This window comes from Muntiacus reevesi, chromosome 3 (assembly GCF_963930625.1).
Source record: "Muntiacus reevesi chromosome 3, mMunRee1.1, whole genome shotgun sequence".
NCBI lineage: Eukaryota > Metazoa > Chordata > Mammalia > Artiodactyla > Cervidae > Muntiacus > Muntiacus reevesi.
The window spans coordinates 251,194,521-251,205,064 of record NC_089251.1 but is presented as its reverse complement, the minus strand read 5'-3'; the positions used below and the strand labels follow the sequence as shown (position 1 = coordinate 251,205,064).

Here is a 10,544-nt window from a genome sequence, read left to right as displayed (position 1 = left end):
AGAATTTTAAATCTCACTGCTGTAAACATAAATTATTGCTTTCTTAACCTAAACATTGACTTGTATTGTCCATGGTCCACTGAAAATAGATGTTAACAAAGGAAATATGTCTCTAAGAATTAAACCTCACTCTGTTTCTGCAAAAAATGTTTTCATCTGCTAATGCTTGTGGTAAAGAATTATCACAATTTTTCAAATAGAAGTAGCTCCAAATACTATTTTTCCCAAGATATTTCCCCAAGGACTTATTATACGAAAACTTCAATCAATGTATAAATGGAGAAGAGGATTGCTCTCTGTGTGGATGACTCAGTAGGGTACCAAAAACATCCATCTTACTAATGCTGACAGACTAGTTACCTTCCTTCTGCCACTCTCTGGGAAGTGCTCTGAACCATAGTAAGCCTCAAAAAAAAAAAAAAAAAAAAAAAAAACCAGACCACTGGATTCTTTCTACTACAAACTCTTCGAGGAGCAAGACACATTAAGTCCAAACACCTCAGTGAGAACGAGTTAGTCTTTTGAGAAAGGAAGAGCCATCCAATAGGAGTACACTGGACACAGATTACTGGGAGGCCAGGATTGAAAGGGAAAGAGAGCAGTAGAGAAAATGGAGGCAGAGGCAAAACACACTTGTCCTACATGTCAATCTGGCCTTCCAAGACAGACTTTGGCTTCTGCGTACGTTCCTTCTGAGCCATTCTTGGTCCCTGCCTCTCCTCATCATATGCCAGCTGATCAAGAGCACAAAGTGGATAAGGCAAGAGGGCAAGTCATAAAATTTTAATGCTAAAAAATATCGCCTTGTTTAATAGTCAAAAAATTGAAAAGTAATGGTCCTTCTTGACTCCAGAGGAAAATCACGGAGAGAGATTGGCACAGGCTGGTTTCCCTGAGCAGACTCTGAGCAGATAAGCAGGCAAGAGGTTCATGAAGCGCATCCTAGGGTCATTGCCCATCCAAAGGAAGGCAGGGAAGGGCAAAGGACTGGCAGAGGGGGAAACTGGGCTGTGATGGGTTCTCACGGAAAACAGCCCTTTGGAACTGTCTGAAGATGAGACAACCCTTGGAGATGCTTGAATTGGAGTAAAGGGGCCAGGCCTTCATACCCTTCCACTGACCAGTGACTGGATGCAGACCATCCTGGGGAGGGCACATGGCCTGAGGGAAGAAAACGCTCTTCAGTTAAGGCAGTCCCTGAAGGGGGCTGACAGCTGAGGGCCGTCTCGTCCACAGCAGTCCTAGCAGCTGGGGGCATAAGGCCTTCAGTCCTGCAAGGGGATTTGGATAGTGTTCGGGAGTGTATCACAGTATCCACCACAGAGAGGAAATTCATACCTGCCATGGAGCTTCTTGTGTGTAGTCACTCAGCAAACAGCTTTGAATAGATGAATATTATTGTTTTTCAGTTGCTTGCCCCTTCCCAACAGAAAAACAAATGTGGCATTATTAAAACTTTTACAGACAGTTGCCTTCAGACACTAGTTTCTGTCATGTAGAAAGCCTAGCAAGAAATGTTTACAATAAAGAATATGACAGGGACTTCCCTGGTGGTTAAGACTGAGCTTCCAAGGCAGAGGTTACAGGTTCAATCTCTGGTCAGAGAACTAAGATCCAGCAAGCTGCATGCCCCCCGCCACCCAAAAAAAAAAAAAAAAAAGAGAGAGAGAGAGAGAGAGATCTGTGAGAATTTGCTGTCACTTAGTGTGCATTTAACTTTGTATTTTCATAAAAAATCATTTCATTTTGAATCAATGTCGATCATACAGGATGCTTGAAAAAGAATACTAAGAATTTTGCTATTTGAATAATTTGGGAGTAAATTCCCAACCTACTGCTCTGTTACCCTTCAATACTATTGTGTGTGTTTCCTATGTACAAGGACATTCTCCTATCTCACCATAAGGCAGCCAATCAAGATGAGGAAACTAGCATTGACACATTACTACCATCTGATCCTTAAACCCTGTTCAAGTGCTGCCAAATGTTTCAGTGGCATTTATAGCACACGGGTCTAGTCCAAAAATAAGTGTTGTGGTTAGTTCTATGTCTCTTTAGAAGTCTTCAGTCTGGAACAGTTCCTCCATCTTTCCTTGATTTTCATGACTTTGACACTTTTGAAGATTATAGGTAAGCAATTTTTAGAATGTTCCACTGTGGCTCTCACAGATGTCACCTTAAAAGATTATGCTCCTTTGGCAGGAATCTCATAGAAGTGACAAAGTGTCATCTCTTCCACATTTTTAGTTTGTCTGATTACTTGATTACTAGGGTGTTCACTTTGATCATTTGATTAAAATAACATCTTCCAGGCCTCTCTATTATGAAATAACCCCATTTCCCTTTTTAATCTGTATTTTATAGGTAGGTAATTTGAGGTCATGTAAGTATCTCATTCTTTTCAAACTTACAACTTATTCATTTATATCAGTATGACTCAGATTCATATTTCACTCAGTGGGTTATAACTTATTACTATTACTATTTTGGTGCTCAAATTGTTTCAGACTTTCTAGGGGCTTTCACTTCAAATTGATTTATGTGTTCTTTTGATATGGTCCCCTTCATCATTTTGAAGGGTATTTCCTTAGTTACCAGCACAAAAAGATGTTCCAGGTTTACTTGTATTTCCTCTGCCCTAACTGTGAAATGAAAGTGAAGTCACTCAGTCGTGTCCGACTCTTTGCAACTTCATGGACTGTACCAGCCAGGCTCATCCATCCATGGGATTTTCCAGCTAAGAGTACTGGAGTGGGTTGCCATTTCCTTCTCCAAGGGATCTTCCTGACCCAGGGATCAAACCTAGGTCTCCTGCATTTCAGACAGACTCCTTACTGTCTGAGCTGCAAGGGAAGCTCTTGGGGATCTTCCCAACCCAGGGATTGAACCCAGGTCTCCTGCATTGCAGGCGGATTCTTTACCAGCTGAGCCACAAGGGAAGCCCCCTAACTGTGAAATCAGCCACTTTTCTAAGCCTCTAAGGGGCTCTTTTCTAAGACCCCCTTTCTATTAGTACTTGGGACCCATCACAAGCATGTACAAGAAATGCTAAAGAAGAATTTATGAAAACTATGTAATGGATTACTTTTTGCTCTTTGAATTTGAAAGATACACGCTCTGTGCTTGAAATTCTAAGCTCCTAAAATATGTAAAGGTTCATAAGAGTTCACTGCAATATCTTCACTGTACAGATTATCTTTAGCATATTTAAGAAGCAATGCAGTTAATAATACCATGCATAGCATAGTGCATTTATAGTACCAAGGCCTATAAAAGGTGATAAAACCTGTTTAAAACTGGTCTATGTAAAATTTGTGACTGCCAGTTCAGCAGTGTGGTTGGTGGACTTTAAGCAGACAATATGGGTTTGTGTTTCAGTAGAATCATTTAGTATGAAAATAATCTCTATCTTACTAGGTTGCTATAAGTATTAATTGAGATAGCTCCCATAAAATTGACATGTAAACAGTAAAAAGCTATTTTAATATAAAATGTTACATAGAAATTCTAATAATCACTTACGTGTTAAAACTTCTAAAAGTGAACTCCTTGGTCTCAAGAAAAGAAAAACCAGTGTGGCAAAAAAAACTCTTAGCCTTTTAAAAATGCGAGATTGCTTTGATATGCCATATCTTTTATAGGACCTTTAATATATCTCAAATTGCAATTTTGTTGAAATCTGATGATTGTGCGATTATTGCTTATCAATTTTCTCACATGTTTTGTTAAATTCAGAATGTTTTATTCTTTGGGATCGACAGACAAAGTGTTTCTTAAGCTATTAAAATTATTGAGAATAAACTACTAACAAAATACAGAAAAGTCTGTAACTCTTTCAAAGGTAAGAAAGCGGCTTGTTAAAACTGAGTGGACCTGGATCATGAGTTAGGAAAAAAAAGAAATATTCAAGAATTCCCACTTGTTGTTCAGTGGGAATTTTGTAGAAGAGATAAGGCTAATGAGTTACTGAATTTTTAGTGTGAGAGTGGTATTACTTTTTAGAGTCCTTCCCTTTTAGAATGGGCTTTCTTGGTGGCTCAGGCAGCAGAGTCTGCCTGCAACGTGGGAGACCCAGTTTCAATCCTTGGGTTGGGAAGACCCTCTGGGAAGGAAATGGCAACCCACTCCAGTAATCTTGCTTGGAGAATTCCATGGACAGAGGAACCTGGCAGGCTACAGTACACGGGGTTGCAAAGAGTCAGACACGGCTGAATAACTTACACTTTTTCATTTAAAGTACATACTGAAATATTTTAAAATGAAATATGGAAGATGTTTTTTGCTGAGGGAAGTGGATGAGAGTATAGGCCAGCAGTCAGCAAATATTTTTCTTTTTTGGTAAGCTGCTAGATAGTAACATTTTAGGATCTGCCTTTGCAGGCCATATAACCTCTACTGTAACTACTCATTTCTGCTACTGTGGCATGAAAACAAGCATAGACATTTAAACAAAAGAGCATGACTGTGTTCTAATAAAACTTTATTTATAAAAATAGCCAGTAGGCTGGATTTAATATGCAGGTCATAGTTTCCCAACCCCTGCTATAAATGAAACAAGATTTACCATGACAAATAATTATGAAGCTCAGTCATGGGTATATAGAAGTCATTACACTATTCTGTGTTTATTATATACTTGAATTTTCCTATAATAAGTTTTATATGATATAAAGTCAAAAAAACAACAGATGAAAGCTTGGATAAGAGAATGGGATAACCAGGTTGTAATAAAATATACTACTATTTAAAATATACATTTAAAAGTATTCATAGTTTATTTTAGTGATCAGATTTACTGGCAAGAATAGAGGACTATTTTCTATTTTTGCTTTATATAATTTTCCTGATCTTTTTTTTTTTTTAATGTACTGAACTTGAACATCTTGTCTATCTTTCAAGAAACTGGTTATTTTTTGTAGTGCACTAAATTTAGGCATACTTAAGTGCCACGAGATTTTAAAACACATTTTATGTTTAAAGACCATCACAGAAAATAAAAGAGAAGCTTCACACAGGATTCTAGGACTCTTAGTGGCAATGCTGTTGAAAGTTCAAGGTTCAGGATATCTCCTTGCTCCAAATCCTAAGCTGTAATATGTAATATGTGAAAGAAAACAATATACACAGCTTAGAAAAGAAGAAGACACAACTTTGTTTAAAAAGATAAACATTTCTGTGAGCCAAGAACAGAAAAGAAACGCAATTAAGAAAGTAAGGAGGTGGAGTCATGGGCTTGCAGGCCTGCCTGTAGGTGGTGAAGAAGGTAGAAGCAATTGAGAGTTTGTATCCTTTTGAGGAACAGAGAATAAAAGTGCACTAAATGAGATGGAGATAAGAGACAAGCTCACAGCCTAACAACTAGGAGCTGGGTGACCTCCTCATGAGGAATCTTGAAAAAGCTGCTGCTTACTCCGGCTTGGCACCACATTCTTGGAAGAAGCTGTATATGCCTTGAAGGAGGACAGACGCGCAGCCTGGCAACCAGTATCTATCTCACATATTACCACACAGGATGTGATCAATTCCTTGCCCCAATTCTTCTCCCCTCCTTGTATCCATCTCCCGCACCATTCTAACTCTGACGTTCTTTACACAGGGGAGTGTACTTTCCCACACTCTGACCTTGGGCTCAGCTGTGGGCCTTGCTTTGGCCATTGGGACATTAGCAGATGTGATGGAAAGCAGGGATTTTGACATGTGCACGTCTAATGGGGCTTATAGGGCTTCCCAGGAGGCTCAGTGGTAAAGAATCCACCTGCCAATGTAGGAGACACGGGTTAGATTCCTGGGTCAGGAAGATACCCTGGAGAAGGGAATGGCATCCCACTCCAATATTCTGGAAAATTCCACGGACAGAGGAGCCTGGCAGGCTACAGCCTATGGGGTCGCAGAGTCAGACATGACGGAGCGACTGAGTGCAAATGGGGCTTGTGCTTTTACACTTCTGTCACCTCAGTGAAAAGTTTTCCCCCAGGGTAGCTGCCACCCTCCACCTGGAACCCAGACCAGATGAATATTTGTGGAGAACTGTTCTACTTGCACACAGACCTGTGATGTGGAGCCGAACTTCTCTAGCTGACCTGTAGACTCAGGAGAGAATGAAAAGCTTATTGCTACATGCCACTGAGATTCTGTGGTTGGTTGTATTGCAGCATAGCTAGCTGATATGGGAAACCTAATACTGGGATGCTATTGTATTAAGAACGTAAAATATATGCTATTAGTGTAGGGAACAGAACTGGAACAGAAGCTGGAAAAATGGCAACCTGTGTTTGGTAACATAAAACACTGACGGTGGTTTCTAGGCTTATGTTGAAAGTTAGTAGCATGTTACTTTTAGATCTATTTTAAAAGGTGCTGTAAGAAAGAGATTAATTCAGGAAAAACAAAAACCTTACAACTTGCAAGAATTCAGAGGGGTTTAAAGAGCCCTGAACTTGTGTATCTGGGAAGCAAAGTTCTTTATTTCCAGCCAGGAAGAACCTCAGATTCAGCCTGGGGGAAAAATATCATCAAGGACTTTGCTGTAACTTCCTTTAATAAGATATCTGAAAGAAGGTGATGCCTGGAAGATCCCCTCAGTGAGATAATGGGGCTTCTAGAAAACTTAACGGCAGGATCTCTTAGAAGGCTAACAGGTGTAAGTTCCTTTTAATAGTCTAGTATGTCATGTCCCCAAAGGAATTGTAGGTATGGCTTTGTAGAGTTTACAGAAAACAAATACATTTTAAAAAATCCATGTTTTTGAGAGAATTGTACTGGAAAAAAAATTACCAGATAGGATTAAAAGGTAATGAGACTGATATAAAAAGATCTCTGAGCCAACAACATTTCATAGGCAGGAAGTAGCTGAGAAACCTTCTTAGCATGAAAAGGGGCATATTCTTCAATGCACTCTCTGGAAGTGATCAATAACAATGACAGAAATCTAAACTTCCTGAGAGCATGAAATCAAGAGCAGCAGAGAACAACAGTATGAAGACCCACTACCAGGGAGCAAAATTACAGTCTAACCAAGAAAAATTCCTTACTCCCAGAGTAGGGCGACAGGTTATATTTTCCCTAGGGTATTTCAGAAGAAGTGAATGCTAATGCCTTCTGATCTTCCCCTTTTTGATTAAGAGTATTAAATGCACCTAATATATCCTTGTTCCATCATTCCATGTGGGGTAAGGGTGAGGGGTGAAGGAAAGATCACACACACACAACACACATTTTAGTTCATAGGTTTCCAGATCAAGGAAAACCACATTCAAATCTGACATATTTCATAAAATATTGGATTTTGATCCTGAGTCCATGATTAGATGAGGCTTTTGAGGGCCTTGGGTTAAGGGTGCGTTTGTTTTTATGTGAGGCAGATATAAATTGCCTTCTTTAAGGATGTTTTTTGATGTGGACCATTTTTAAAGTCTTTATTGAATTGGTTACAATATTGCTTCTGTTTTATATATATGCCTTGAGGCATGTGGGATCTCAGCTCCCTAACCAGGGATCAAACCTACCCCTTGCACAGGAAGGTGAAGTCTTAACCACAGGACAGACAGCCAGGGAAGTCCCTACCTTCTAACTTTGAAATTCCTCCCACAAAAGGCAAGTATACTTACACTCACCTGCTCCTTGGTTTGGGGCTCAACTATGGACTTGCTCTGGCCAGTGAGGGATCTGTAGATGTTATACAAGCAGGGGCTTGGAACGCTTGTACCATGGGTCTTGCCCTACTGTGCTCTTGCCTTTATGAGGAGATGACCCCCTGCCGAGAGCTGCTTCTCACTTAGTCTGACCGCAACAATGAGCACACTTGGAACTGCCCCAGCTGACTGCAGACCGCAGTTTAAATCAGCGCCACCTCACAGACTGGTGAGCAAAAGAAATGCTTATTGCTGTGGACTACTGAGCTTTTGGGGTTGTGCTGGCAATAACTAATGAACACAGGGGAGAAATTTCAAATTGTCAGTGGAAGATCTGGTTTGAGGTTGGAGAACCCTGGAGCTTGCTGGCCAAGTGCAAAATCCTTAGATAGGGAGATGTAGGTAACAAAACCACTCTTCCCCACTCAAAATGAACACGAAAATCAAAGCTCCAAAGCACATAAATCTACCATTAAGAAACACTGCCACAAAATCAATAATCAGAAAAATAATCTGAAATAATAGGACAACTTAAAAAAATGTTTCACATTCTCAGAGATGAAGCAATATATACATTTTTCAAAAGAAAAAGACATTAGGAAACAAAATCAGACACATTTCAGTAATGGGTAAAAAGAGTAGAAAAATTAGAAAAACATAATCATTGAAATAAAAAACTTAACAGGCAATCTAGACTGTATACAGTATTTATATTAGAAGGCATTATGAAAAAATTACTCCAAAATGCAACAAAGAGATTAAAAAAAAAAGAATGAGAACAACTAGTGACAATTTTGAGGGAGTATAGTTGTCAAGAACTCTGAAGGGTCTGAAATTTTACCCTGCTTGCAAAATAACCAGTTAACCTGCCACAGTCTCATGGAAGCTAGCAGAAAACAGGAAGTTCCTGGGTCAGAGGCAAGGGACTTTATTATCCACAGCACCGTTGGCAGTCCGAGCTCCATGTCTGCACTGCCTCCTCTCACCTCCTAAGTGTTACAGGAGGAGACAATGAGGGGCCCAGATGGATGCTGGGCACATACTTAGGTTTATGACAGAACTGAGGAACCTCAGGATTAGGGAACCTAAATCTTTTACAAAGGGCAATGTCTGCCTGTCCTTTGCCCTGGAAGGAGACATTATTATACCGGACAGTAAACCAATGCCTTTTGCTCCAGGAGACTGTTTTCTAGGCCTGTTCGCTGTATACAGCTTCCTGATGAGAGAGACAGTACCTCTGCTTGGACGAAGTGGAGACTTGGGAGTTCGCTCATCACCATGTTTTCTCACAAGACCTTCAGGATCAAGTGATTCCAAGCCAAGAAACAGAAGCAGAATTGTCCCATTCCTCAATGGATTCGAATGAAAACTGGTAATAAAATCAGGTGCAACTCCAAGAGAAGACACTGGAGAAGAACCAAGCTGGCTCTATAAAAAGCCTCCTATATAAAGTGGCACACATGCTGTGTGTTAAGATCACTTGTATATTAACCAATCAAGTCACAGTGAGAACATCACTACTGTCTGGACAGCTTATGGGGGAGATGCAATGCTTGACCCCTGATGTTCCCTGTTTCCTCACTAGCAGTCTATGAGGCTCAGTAATAAATACGTGAAGCTTAAAAAAAAGAAAATGTAGACTTATAAGGGACCTATGGGAACAGTCTCTTACAGTGAGTTACATAAATGTATGCATCTGTCAAAATTCACTGAACTCGTGCACTGCACTGTAACTTAAATCTCCAAAACAAGGCAAAATAATCTTGTAAAACAAACAAAAGAGAATAAAGCGTGGACAAATTAAGGGGGACAGAAGAGGTGAATTCTTTGGTTCTGGTGAATCCTTTGAAAGTAGTAGGTTTGGAAGGAACCAACCTGCTTTACCCAAGTAGCATCTGACTCCATGTTACAACATTTTTTCAAAATACATAATAATTAGACTAAGCTACCTAAGTGGAAGGAAGTCTTCTCCACTTCATTGTGTCCCCTGAACCCCAAACTAGAGTCATTCGCTTTTTCCTGCCACCTGTAATCCTTTGCTTTCTTGCTTTCTTCATCTCAGTTAGGCTTCTCTATTTTTTTCCACCCACTTTCTCAAGGGGTCGTACAATGGAATAAAGTTCTCTGTTCATGCTCCATTCATACAATAAAGGTTTTACATGTCATTCTTAAACAAAGAACAGTGGTTGAATTAAACAGTATGTAAACTTAAATTAGAACATGGAATCATGCTTCCTGAGTGTGAATCCAAGCGCCAATACTTTTTCTTGTGTCCTGGCAGAAGTCAGCTCATCTCCCTGTGCTTCACAGTATTAATTTCATAGAACTGTTATGAGAGCTAAGTGGGAAAATGTTTACAGGGCTTAGAACAGTAGTGACATAGAGTTCAATATATGCTGTTATTTTTAAATACCACTGAGGTTTGTATGTAGACTGTTTAGTCTCTAATAGGAATGCAAAAACACAACAAAAACATAAAATTGAAATTAAAATTAGCAGAACCTTTGAAAATGAATCTCATAAGTAGGGCCCCAGTTTTTAAAGAGGCATATAAATATTAGAATATTTATAGAGAATATGGACTTGTTTACAGAATATCTAGGAAGAGACACATAGGATTCCTTTATGTTGTATTCCAGCAGGACAAAAATTTTGTGCCCATTATGTGTAAACAGGATAGCTGGGCTTGAGGTTACAAAAAAGTTTGTTTACAAAAACTTATGATCTTATAGCCCTATAAGATCATACAGTATACTTTTACCCTATATATACCCTATATACAGTATACTTTTTAGATTTTAAAAAAAAGCTGAGACAATAGTGAAAAGCAGACACACACACATTGAGTTTCTTTCAAACTCATTCTAGCTTAAAAAAAATTATAAATCGCACTCTGCATATAATTTTGTATCC

The 10,544-nt window shown here is 39.3% G+C and overlaps 1 pseudogene; it reads left to right on the top strand.

Annotated features, from left to right (window-relative positions):
• Window positions 1–8,572: 8,572 nt before the first annotated feature.
• On the top strand, window positions 8,573–9,065 carry LOC136163497 (large ribosomal subunit protein eL39-like; annotated as a pseudogene).
• Window positions 9,066–10,544: the final 1,479 nt, after the last annotated feature.